Here is a 14,151-nt window from a genome sequence, read left to right on the forward strand (position 1 = left end):
AGCAAGTATTGTCCAACAAGGTTAAAGGCACCCAATTTTGAGTTCAACAAAGGAAAAGGAAAAGTGGATGTTGAAGACATCAGAGGAGAGATGAACAAAACATGGAAGAAGAGAGATGGAAGCAACACATCAAATAGAGGGACCACTTCACCTAATAGGTCAAGTGGTCACACCTCATCAAACTAAGCAAAAAGAAAGGTATGTGGGAGTGATATCTAAATGTTTTATCATACATCAGTTCCTAGATAAGTTAATGCTAAAATGGATAAATTAGCATAACCCGAGATGCAAGGAAACAAGGAAAATTCAATGTTAAATCTTTAAGTTTTCACATTAGTGCCGAGTGTGACAAGTCCTCTTCAAATGCCGAGTGAATGCTAGTATGTGCCAAGTTGTCAACAAAAGCCAGTTGGAGCCGAGTGATAATAGTTGTTGAGTAAAGGTAATATTAGTGTAGACACTTAAAATTGTCCAAATCCCCTTTTCATGACCAATTAAATAATTATTTATTATTTATTTAATTACCTTACCTTTAATTAAATAAATTTACATTTATTTAATTATATTTGCCTTTCCTTAATTTAAATAAACTAAGGTTTCTTTAAATCCCAGCCTTTCCACTTGCGTCTTAACCCCATTCACTTTAATTAAGTACTTCATTTACTTAATTAATCCCCTTTTTAGCCCACTTGAAATTAAATATTAAATTTAATCCTATTTGAGCACAAGGCTCCTAACTTTGACCCTCACCTAACCTCACTTTCCTAACCTAACTCATCCTCCTAAACCTATCCACTTCCTTAATCCCGCTTACTTTTCCTAAATCATCTTGCTAATTCTCTTTTAATCCTAAGTGTGTGCTCACAAATGTGTGAGGAATCCTTACACATGTGTGAGGGATGTTCACACTTCCTACACCCCTCATGCCTTCCACACCTCTTGCACACTTGTCCTCTTGCATGAGAGTCAAGGTGTCTCACACATTTGTGAGAGACCATGCTTCTCACACCTCTTGCACTTGTCATTGATCGTGTCACCATCAAAGGTTGCTCACACATGTGTGAGCATATTTTCCCCTTTGAATGGTCAAAACCCTAATCCACATGAAGTCTATTTGGCATCCACCTCATGGTCACCTCATTGATCCCAAGAGATCCTAGCCTTTCATCTTGCATTCAATCTCAACCATCCATTGCATCTCATTTCCTATAAATGGAGAGCCCTCTCCTCATTTTCACAAGCACTATCTAGCCCATTGTTATGCTACAAGATTTGTGAGCAACCACATCTCATGAGCAAGGAAATCATCTACACTTGATGATTTTGTGAGGTTTTCATTAGTGTTATTTTGAGTAGATTAAGCTCTTTTTATTTCATGTCATCCTTATTTGCATGTTTACTTCCATATTTTGAGGTTTGCATGATCATGTAGGAATAGATATTAGTTGCTTAGTGTTTATTCTGTTTATTGCATTTTTATGCAATACATTTTGGCACACCCGGTGGGACCCACTTCACCGGTTCAAACTAACTACCTAAAGTGTTTTTGAGTATTTTGTGAGCTTGTAGGTTGAAAAAGCACTTGGAGATCAAATCTTACGAAGAGCCTCTAATCGAGCCATAAAGCCCATCATCGCGTTTGGAGCACATAAGGGAAGTTTTCTGACATAAAACACTCTATATTTTCTTATCGCTTTATTTTCAAGTTGTAGAAGTACATATACATTGAATATACTCTTCATTACTAGGAAAAGCTTAAAAAAAATACTCCCTCTTTGTTGATATATAAATTGTTTTAAAAAAAAGTTGGGGTTTTGTTTCATTTCATTCCATTTTGCTTATACATTTTAAAATTTTAAAAAAAATCATTTGCATTTACATATTAATAGGGAGGAAAAAAAAATTTTAAAAGAAAAAAGTGTTAGTCTAAGTAGAGAAAATTAAAAATTAAAATTTTAAATTTAAAAAAAAAAATTCAAAAAGCCATTAAAAAAACTATTTTTTTTGTAGGCTAGGCACCCGCGGTGCCACCATCGGTGGCAGTCGCGAGTGCTGCCTCTACAACTTCCCTCTCTCCCCCCTGTGGCTCCGACCTGCTATAACCCTCACTACCTACTATAACCTCCGCTGCTGCGACCCACTGTAACACCTGCTTCCCTTCTCTTCTCCTAGCAATTCCTCCCGGTGGCTCCCCCTTCCTACAACCCCTTTGCCGCCACTCAAAACCACAACCTCCTTGCACAATATCATCTTCCGCCGCACAACCTCATCCTCCGCCCACGGTGCCCAAAACCCTTTTTTGCAACTACCGCCGCGGCTCCCCCTTGCAACTTTCGTCATGCTCCCCGCTCCCTGCATTTCCAACTCCTCCGCTAGCTGCCCATCGACGCTCCTCCCTACGAACGTTGCTCCTCATTCGCGACCGATCCCTTGCTCCACTGCCTCCACTTGCAGCCCTAACTCGTCACCGCATGGCCGCACATAACCCTACGTCCCACCTCCCACAACCACATGCCACCATTCCTCTACTTCACTCTGCAACCAACCTCCTGCAACTCCATCTCCCTTTGCGGCCACCACTTCTTACCCCTCCACTTCACTGCATCCATCTACTCGCCGCCTGCAAAAACAAACCCCCGCCGCAGCCTTCGTCCACCGCTCCTCGCTCCACCTGTTGCCCGCAAACTCTACAAACCCTGCATTCTCTACCCTGCTCAAACACACTGATGTCCCTTCGCCACCCTCGAAACCCTCGCACCACCTCCCTCCCAATCATCTTTCGCCCGGTCTCAAAAAACCCTTCGGCCCTCTTACAAATTTTTTTTTTTTTTTTTATACTTAGGTTAAATTATAATTATAATTTTTTTATTTTTTTAAAAACTTTATTTTCAAATTTTTTTTTAAATCTTTTTACTAACCAATCTAAGATTTTTTTAATTTTTATTTTTTTCAAAAACATCAAAAAAACAAAAAAAAGAATTCTTGACGTGCCTCTAACCATCAAATTTAACCTTGTAGGTCATTGACATCATCACTACATCAGCAGTCCACATGCCCTTCCAAGCCATAAGGAGCAGCGTTTGGTTTTTTAATCATAACTTGAGCATACAGACTCCGTTTTTAAAAAATGAAATATCACCGAAAAGCTGATTCTGAGCCCGTCATCATGGTGCTAGTTTCATGAGATTTTGTTGCTATTTAGATATCTATTTTCTCTGTCAAAGACCAAACTTTGTGCTAACCTTTTCATTGCAAGGTTGTTTCACGTTTGTCCTACATTTTTGTTGCCCTAACTTGTGTTTTTGCAGGGATATTTTCTCACTAACCATTTTATTGTAAGTTTTGCTTTAAGTTTGTTTTGGGAATGAACTTGTATGATTAAACACTCATCTTTGAATGCATTGTTAAACACTCAAACACTCACACTCAATCTTGAATGCACAATTAATTGAACACTTTTGCTTTGGAATGAATGAGAACACAATCTTGAATGTCTAAGGATCAATGAACATTGCAATACACATTTCAATTTGGTGCTTAAAATGAACAATCACTCAATCTTGAATGCATAACAAAATTGATTCTTTGCTTATCAAATTTTCTTATGTTCACGAGCGATTTACTTCTTGTTGAGGAATCTGCACTTTTCATTTATGTTGACGAAAATTTCAAGTTGGAAAGAATATTCTATGCTATAATCACGTGTGTCTGCAAAATAGATTACAAAACCTAAAGCTTCATTGGAAAAGAATGTGTGTCTTTTAAACCTTGAGGCCACTTACGTATTCTCTCCCCTCGTGCCTTCGGGTGATCTTGGGTGCACAAGAAATAAGTGGTCTTGTTTTTTCTTTTTTAGGAGGCCTGCTTGGGAATTTCATCACCCCTTGGGACGACCTTAACTCCAGTGTTCCAGTGAAGTATAAATATCGGGAGGTGAATCGAAAGACACCTCTCTTGGAAGTAAAATCTTGTCACTTTTGGCTAAGCCCCAAAGAACTTTATACCTTTGGGAAGTGAAGAAGAAGATTTGAGTTACTGTCTCCCCCAGCTATGTGGCATTATTTTCTTTCATCCACAAATTTGGGACTTGCATACCTTGCGTATATCAAGGACGCCCTTTAGTTGATCCTTGTACATCCTAGTTGCAACCTCATAGGATTGTTGGTGTGTTTGGCATTCTTGAGTGTTTGGAACACACTTGCCTTGTATACATTTCCTTGTTTGATTTTTCATGTAAAACATAAAAATCCAAAAACATCATAAAACATAAAAATCCAAAAAAAACCATAAAAACATAAAAACCCCGTAAACATCATAAAACATAAAAATCCAAAAACATCATAAAACTTCAAAAATCCAAAAAAAATTCACAAAAAATCTCAAAAATAAGAAAACAAGTCTTAGTTTAAGTCCTCTTAGTCAAATTGTCCACATCAATTCCACATCACTTCTTCTTTCCATCAAAGTCATCACCCTCATACATTGCTTGTTTTCATCATTCAAACCATTCCTTGAAGTCTTAATTCATCCCAATCATTTCCTCATCTTCCTATTCATTCAATTAAATCCATAATTTTCATCCTAGTCATGATTCATAATCCAAACCAAGATTCAATTCCCTCAACCAATCTCATAGTTCATCCCTAATTCAATCCTTCAAATCATCATTCTTCTAATCCAATTCCTTGTCGAATTTAGTCATTTCTAATCAAATTCTTAATTCGATCCATTTACATCTTCATCCATAATCAATCTTCCTAATTTCATCCATTCAAGTCTTCTTCTAATTCAACTTTGCATCACATCTTCTACTTTGGACATAGGAGCATCGTCATCACCATTGGACTTTCATTCAAATCTCACATTCACTTGGTTAAGGTTTTTATCAAATCAAATCAAACCCTCATCCAATCAAATCAAATCAAATCAAATTCAATCAAATCAATATCAAGTCAAATTCAATTCAAATCAAATCAATGCAAATTCCAAAATTTCTCCTAGTCCCAAGTTCATATTCCATCCATCCTCAAATCTTTCATTCCTCTTCATCTAACATCTATGGATCCGAATTGGCTTAATCAAATGGTTGAAAATCTTCAAAGACAATATGGAGTTCTACCTCCTGTTCAACCTGCATATCAAATCCATCCTCAAAACTTTCCCAAGTTCATATTCCATCCATCCTCAAATCTTTCATTCCTCTTCATCTAACATCTATGGATCTGAATTGGCTTAATCAAATGGTTGACAATCTTCAAAGACAATACGGAGTTCTACCTCTTGTTCAACCTGCATATCAAATCCATCCTCAAAACTTCATATCCAACTCTAATTCATCTCATGTTCATTATTCTTCTACCTTTGACAAGGGAAATCCACCTCATTATCCTTAGACCACATACAATTCCATTCATAGCCCACACAATTCCTCAAGCAAAAATGACCTTGCAAAGGAAATGGAGGAACTAAAGCACTATCTCTTGAAAAGTTAGTAGAAAGATTCCACCTTCCATGCCATGTGTCCTCTTCCCCCATGTTTCGAAGACCATAGTCCTCATGTCCCATCCAACCCAAATCCTCGATGCAATTCCCCACACTTTGACCTTCATGCCAAAAACCATCATCTTAATCCTCCAAAAACATCATCCCCACCTCGTAAGGGGTATTTCTCATCATTCTTGGCTGGGTATTTCTCATCATTCTTGGCTAAGTGTAAAGAATAAGATAAAGTGCGCCAATCACCCAAAGTCATACCCCCAATTCCATTTCAAGACCTTCCTCCAAAGTAGACATTATAGATTCCTCTTCTCCTCTAGATCCAAGAATTTCTTCATCCCATCGTTCCCCTATCCATCAAGATCCATTTATCCCTCCTAGTCCATCTCATGATTCCCTTCCTAATCAAGAGCAAGGCATTCCATGTACCACCAATTCCATTCCATCTCAAGAGTTAGCCTCCATAGATCCTCCACTTCATGAAGAAGTTCCTTCCACTCCATCCACTCATACTCTGCCATGTCAAGATCAAATCACTCCATCTCACGGTTCCATCCCCTCCGCTCCATCTCATGATCCTATCCCATCTCATGATCCATTCATTCCACTACAGGATCCTCATTTAAGTCAACATCAAAGCACCCCTTCATTTGCATTTCATGACACCACTCCATCTCAAAATCCTATTACCCCCCTCGTGATCCTAATCCTCCACATGATCCTATCACACCTATCCAATTCACTCATGAACCTCATATACATGGACTCGCATCTTGTGTTGAAACTAACAAGTATCCCATTGAAGAAATAATGTCTCAAGATGTTAGTACACCTTCCACTCCTCCAAAATCTAGAATTCCTTCTTCCAAACCTAAAGCTTCCCCTCATGCATATTCCAAGTCCATTTTGGGACCTTATATCCATATTCCCATTCCTTCCTCACTTCCATCCATTCTAGGTCCTTATATTCCACATCCAAACCCTTCATCCCTTCCTTCCATTTTGGGTCCTTATGTACATCCATCAACCGTATCCATGTCTTCCACTTCATTCCCTCATGGTCCTAATAAAGATCAACAAAGGCACACATCCTTGAATTCCTTCCAATGTTCACCATCCATATGCTCTCCACCCCATTTACCTTCATTCACCCATTCCATGGCCAATGGAAGCAAATTGGATGCCAAAAAAAATGAGAATAAAGTCAAACATCCACAAAAGCCCAAGGATCAACATGGTCCCTCTAAAGACATGTCCAAGAAAAGAAAAATACAATCCAAAAGAAAGAACAAGTCAGAAGGCCACAAAGGCTCAAAATCAAAAAGGCAAAAATTTTGTGGATCCCAAAGCTACTTAATGTAGCAATGAATCTCAAAGAAAACTACAAAATGGCATCCAATTTCGCTAATCCAAAGGTTTCCCACATTCATCAATCATCCAAGCTTCCATTTTCCAAATCCATTTTGGGTCCTTATATATGCAAATCCACCATCCTAAATTCATCATCTCCTTTATCCATTTTGGGACCCTATATCCCAAAATCCAAACTTCCATATTCTCCACAATTTCTTTCTTTCCATCACCCTTCAAGGTGTGCGCCAATGATGATATTTCTGCCTCCTTCATCCATTCATTCACAAGTCTTCCAACCTAGCATCCATCAACCATGTCTTCCTCCCACCCATTCCACCCCCTTAATCCAAACTTTTTCATAGGTCATTGTCCTCCATTCCCCAACCACTTCATCCTTCTTTTCACTATCCTACCAACATCTATGAGAAAATGGTCAAAATCCCTTGAAAATAACAACAAAATAAATAAATATCAAGGGATAGCATCCATATATGTAGATTCTTGAGTCCTCCCTTCATTTTCCTATCATGCATTCATTGTCATCCTCTTCCACTTATCCATCTATTCACTTTTCCTCTTCCACTTGCACTCTACACTGGGGGCAAGCTCCATCCATACCACTCTTCCTTACATACCTTCCATACTTCCATCTACCATTCATTATCATTTTCCATCTTTGATCTTGACTTTCACTTTCCTTTCATCCATCCATATGCTCACTTTCCATATCCCTTGCATATTATCCATACATTTTCCTACATAATCCCATAATCCTTTCATACATTTGATATTGACATGCTATCCATATCTTGCATCTCATAGTCCTTGTCATGTTCATCCATTTTCCACCCATACTCCTATATACTTCCATCCTTCTTTCATATGTCCTTGATCTTGGTTATCCCTTCCATTTCATCCACTTCATATCCCACATTTCATCCATACCCTCCATATCATCACCCTTTTTCATACCCTCCCTCACATATCCCTTCTTCATTCCACTTTCATGCTCATGCTCGTGATCCATATTAGAGGCATAGTACCAAAATGTTCATACATGCTTTGGAAGAGCACATGCCTTCCCTTCCTCCATACACTAGCCTCCGTACCACCTTTCCATCTTCATGCATCCTTTCCCACCATATTTTCTTCCATTTTCCCATCCTTGATATGCGGTATTTGGACTCCTTCGAAACATGGTCCTTGGCTCCAGATTTTTTGATACCATGTCATTTGGCCCTGCATTTCCTTTCACCATTCCTTTCATCCCCCAACTCATGTTGTGTTTCCTCTATTCACCATGCCTTGACTCTCCCTTGTCATTGGTCCCAATCCATTCTATCCCACATTCGTTCATATCACATTCACTCTACTTCTTTCACTTGCTTCAATCAAATTCATTTATCCTCTAATTCAATCAATTTTCCCTTCTTCTAATCCTTTTACATCAAGTCAATTTCTCTTCTACTCTAATCATTCTTCATCCTATCAATATCTATTCTTCCAATCTCATCCACGTTCATTCTTCTACTCACATTTCAATTTCATCTATTCATCTAACTCTCCAAAAAATCAAAATAAAAAATAAAAAATCTCCATGTGCAATCAATACTAGTCCAATTAATCTAATCTTGTAATCGTGTACATCAATCCTTAATCAATTTATCAATTTGACCCAATCAGCTAATAATCCATTACTCATATTCAAACATTATCATGGGATAAATCCTTCCCAATCCTTGGATGTGCATTACACTTATCGTTAGCTTTGTCATCCTTAATCAATCATCATCAATCACTCCATTAATGGTTTTCATCTTGACTAGGGGCAAAATTTTGGTTTGCTTTTGGTTTTTTGTGCATGATTGCTTGTTACTTATCTGCATTAGTATTTTTTGCATTTATCATGGTCTTTGCATCCTATTGTCCCAGGAATCATGGTCTTCCATATCATGGTTTCACAAGGCATCTGGTTGTATTAGACCCCTTTTTATCATGTACTTGACACATTGTCATCTTGGTTCCTCATACCTTGGTGCATAGTGTTGAATACAATATCAAACTTAGGTTGTTCACACCATTGCAGCATAACTTTATCACCCTTATCATTTTCCCACTCCTTTCCATCCTCCTATCTATTTCGAGAGAAAATCTATGTTCTCCTAACCTGCATGTCCTCTCGAGGGGGCATACCCTTCCATCCTCGTCATCCTTTCTCATCCTTCCATGACTGGGGCATCATGCTACTAGTCTTAACCTCCCAGCCACTATATTTTATTCTTCTTTGATATAACATTACTAATGCTATATCAAAGAGGGGAAAAATGTGGGGCAAAATGTAGACACCTAAAATTGTCCAAATCCCCTTTTCATGACCAATTAAATAAATATTTATTATTTATTTAATTATCTTACCTTTAATTAAATAAATTTACATTTATTTAATTATATTTAGCTTTCCTTGATTTAAATAAACTAAGGTTTATATAAATCCTAGCCTTTCCACTTGCATCTTAACCCCATTCACTTTAATTAAGTACTTCATTTACTTAATTAATTCCCTTTTTAGCCCACTTGAAATTAAATATTAAATTTAATCCTATTTGAGCACAAGGCTCCTAACTTTGACCCTCACCTAACCTCACTTTCCTAACCTAACTCATCCTCCTATACCTATCCACTTCCTTAATCTCGCTTACTTTTCTTAAATCATCTTGCTAATTCTCTTTTAATCCTAAGTGTGTGCTCACATGTGTGAGGAATCCTCACACATGTGTGAGGGATGTTCACACTTCCTACACCCCTCATGTCTTCCACACCTCTTGCACACTTGTCATCTTACATGAGAGTCAAGGTGTCTCACACATTTGTGAGAGACCATGCTTCTCACACCTCTTGCACTTGTCATTGATCGTGTCACCATCAAAGGTTGCTCACACATGTGTGAGCATATTTCCCCCTTTGAATGGTCAAAACCCTAATCCACATGAAGTCTATTTGGCATCCACCTCATGGTCACCTCATTGATCCCAAGAGATCCTAGCCTTTCATCTTGCATTCAATCTCAACCGTTCATTGCATCTCATTTCCTATAAATGGAGAGACCTCTCCTCATTTCCACAAGCACTATCTAGCCCATTGTTATGTTGCAAGATTTGTGAGAAACCACATCCCATGAGAAGGGAAATCATCTCCACTTGACGATTTTGTGAGTTTTCATTAGTGTTATTTTGAGTAGATTAAGCTCTTTTTATTTCATGTCATCCTTATTTGCATGTTTACTTCCATATTTTGAGGTTTGCATGATCATGTAGGAATAGATGTTAGTTGCTTAGTGTTTATTCTGTTTATTACATTTTTATGCAATACAATTAGTAGCTACCAAGTAAAGGGAAATTCCTATAGATGCTGAGTAAAGCAAAAATTGCATAAGAGCCGAGTTTATAGCTGTATATGCACTATGCATTAAATGTGATACTTTAAAGGGTATAAGGCCAATTTTTGATCATTTCTCATCATTAAAAACTCAAAGCAAGAGCGAACAAGAGTGAAGAAGCAATTCACAAACTAGATTGAAGCATATTCATGGATTTTGACAATGATTAAACATCATTTCATTGATCTAAGGTATTCTTCACATGCCGAGTTACATTGTTTTAAATTTGTTAAAAAACTAGCTTGCAATATGGCTTCTAGCTCAAAAAATGTGAAGGGCATAGAGACCTTTGAAGTACAATTAGTTAGTAACAAGGTCAAACAACTCAACTTCAAGGCCATACCAGAGATAACATATAAACAATATCCTTTAGGAGCATTGTTTATGATTTCACCTAAGGTCGTAATGGTGTAGGACGTGAGAAAATTTTATAACTGCAAAGTCAGAGGAATTGGAGATATGGAAATCCATTAGGCATATGACAAATTATGTGAAAATGGAGTGTTGAAAGAAGAGTTTAAGATTGTAGAGAAAAAGGGCTTGACCCGTGCCCTAGAATTCCCCACCATCTTCAAAACTGCATGGATAAAGATTGTCCTTAGCAGAATTCATGACGGTTGCCTATGGTTGGAGGGTGGACCTAGGGTTACAGGTTACAGGTTACCAAGAAAATTGTGCATAGGGTTACAGGTTACCCAACCCTAGATCGACCCAAAACCCTAAGGAGTGATTCTAAAGAAGTGATTGAGAAGAACGCTGGATCCAAATGGAAGAAGAGAGGAATGACAATTGATACAATTACAGACCCTCTTCTTGAATTTTCCATAAAAGTCATTTCCCACAAGTTCTATCAGTCAAGCAAACTAAATAGTGTTCCATGCATAGCAGTGGATGTAGGGCTACAAAATTGTGAAGAAAGATCATACCTATGATCTTGTTGAACTTCAAATGTAGCAAATAATGGAAAAACTAGGAGCAATAAGGAAATCCAAGAGTGATCAATGTAAATTTGGTTCAATTTTGATATGTATATTCTTTTATGTACAAAATGAGTTCCCATATTTTGGAAAGTTAAGATGGAAGACAAATAGATACCTAGTTGTGTAGATCAATGAGTACATTGAACAAATAGGTGATAATTTTGAGTCAATAATGACTAGCTATTTTGAAGACTTCAAGAAGTCCATGAAACAAAGGTTGAGAACTCATGTTTCATTAGTAGAGAAACATTATAATGACATCTACTTTCTAGTAGACATTGACTACACATACATTTAGGCTACAGTGCCTAGAGTCAGATGGCTAAGGCCTTTAGAATATGAAATAAACATTGATGAAGCATCAACTTCCATCACTACACTTCTTGTAGAAGAAGTTGATAGGACAACATTTTTTTTTGGTAATTATGATGTTGTTAAGTCCAAGGTTGAGATGGAGTTGAAAAAATCCTCAACTCTAAAAAAGAAAGATAAATTGGTAAGAAAACTGAAAGCCGAATTCGGAGAAGGTGTTGGAGATGAAGATGATGATGAAGAAGATGAAGAGGAAGAAGAAGAAGAACAAGGTCAAGAACCTCTTGCTTTGACCCAAGGCATGGGTGAAGATGTAGAAGAAGAAGGTTCCGAGGAGGAACAAGCTAAGGAAGCACCAGCCAAACCTATAACAAAGAAGAGAAAAGCTAAAACATAGCTGACAACATAGCCGAGAGGGAAGAAAGTAGCAAAACCAAGCCCTGTAAAGCCTACAACCCTAGAAACAAGAGCCAGTACCAAGGCCACCACTCAAAAGGCTAAGGAGAAAGCTAAGGAAAAGAAGAAGGCTATTGAACAACAAGGTCCTGTGCAAAAGAAACCCAGAGGAAAATATATCACACAACTAGAAACTGATGATGAGAGGACCAAGTCAGAGGACAACAACCAATTTAGAGTGGTAACTCACACTCCCAAGTCTGATCTAGAAAATATCTGTGATAATGTTAAAGACAATGCTGATTTAACTAGATTGAAAAATATTGATTTTGGTAAATTAAGTAGAGAGGACCAAAATATGGTATAAGAGTTAGTGTATGCCATGATGGAAAAATTCAAGAACACTCCTCTTGAATTAGACAACACAATGCCCAAGGAATTGTACACTATTGTTGAGAATAAATGGCATCATTGCCTAAATGTAGAGAAACAAATAAGAGAAACTAAATTAGCTCAAGTAATGTCTGAATTAACAAAGGGGCAAATCAAAAAGGCAAATAAGAAGCATGGGAGCAAATTTGCACCCAAATATATAGCCTTCAACATTCTACAAAACAACATTGAGGATGTTGTCAACAAATCCACCAAAATGTGGAAGTTGATTTATGGCTTGACTAGTGTCAAGGAAGGAGAAGAAGATCCCTTTGAGGGAAGACATGATGGAGAAGAGGAGGATAATGCTAAGGTTCAAGAAATAGAGAAGGAAAAGATAGATACCATAGTGGAGGAGGTACAACTAGACAAGGATGAAATGACAATAGCCGATGAGCAACAAATAGATCAGAGTGTGCAAGACACAAAATTGCCATCACTAAGCCCTCCACATGACACAAAAACACCTACAAACACTGTAATAGTGAAAGATGTTCTTGACAGTTCAACTCAGAACATCAACCCACTTACTGTAGAGGATCTAAAGAAGATCCTTGACCAATCCACACTTCAAGCCAAATTGTGTGATAATCCAGTATTGGTTAGTGTAGATAAATTGGAAAAAGTTTTAGTTGATATCACTAGGGACAAGGTGAATACACAAGAACCAACTTTTGACATCCCTACAGCTATAAGTGGACAACCTCAAGTGGAAACAACAATTGATACATCTAAAAAGGTTGACACCACAAAACAAGTTGTCATGGTTGGACAACAAATACAGACTACAGAGATAGAGGAACCTACAACTAAACAAATAGAACAAACACATCCTTCTGCACTTGATGCACAATCTCAAGGTTCAACACAAATAATAGTGATTGATCAAGGTCAGATGATGATAAGGGAATTCCAAAGGAGAAGGAGCAAGAAGCTATTCAGACATTGATTAATTTTCCAACAACTGGAACTCCTACCAAAGTCCTTCAGAAGCTGAGTACTAATGTAATTCCACTTTAGATTTCTGCACTAGGCTCGAGCTCAACAAAGGTTGAAAGGGTAATTCACTATGGAGACCCAACACTAGATGAAGAAATAGTTATACCAAAATATGACTATGCAACCATAACCTTAGAACAGATTAACATAATGCAAGAGGCATTAGAAAGAAAGAAGAAACACGAGATACTTAGGAATGAGTATAAACAAAAGCAAGCACTTCATGAGATCAAAGACATCTTTTTAGATGCCTTTAGCTTGCAGACACCTGATGAAACCAAACCTATATTAGAGCGATTGTTAGACATTGTGGAACAAGTGACAAATGAAGACCAGGATGCAAATGTAAAACTCATGGAATGCTCTGAGAAGAAGTTTCAAGCCAAGGTTAATGAGAAAATATCTAGTGAGATAGCACTATCACAAGTAGAACTGGCTACAAATATTGAAAAAGTGAAGAAGGTACTTGAGAATATATTCTCACTATACACAAAATTGTGTGATCCCACAATCTTCACGCCAGGAACACCAGAGGATACTGAGTCTGGATAGAAATTTGAAAATATTTGGCATGAAATTACCACAAAATCCAGCTTAGAGTGAGAAGCATTTCAATAGAGTGCTTCACATGCAAAAGGAATTAGCTGTATTAACAGCAGATGAGGCTAATACAAGAGCCAAATTAGTCCAAATTCAAGCCTCCCTAACCCCTCACATGGAAATACTGCAGAAAGAACTAGCCTATGC

Source organism: Cupressus sempervirens, chromosome 10 (genome assembly GCF_028749045.1).
Source record: "Cupressus sempervirens isolate cs-2001-9-10 chromosome 10, ASM2874904v1, whole genome shotgun sequence".
Classification (NCBI taxonomy): Eukaryota; Viridiplantae; Streptophyta; class Pinopsida; order Cupressales; family Cupressaceae; genus Cupressus; species Cupressus sempervirens.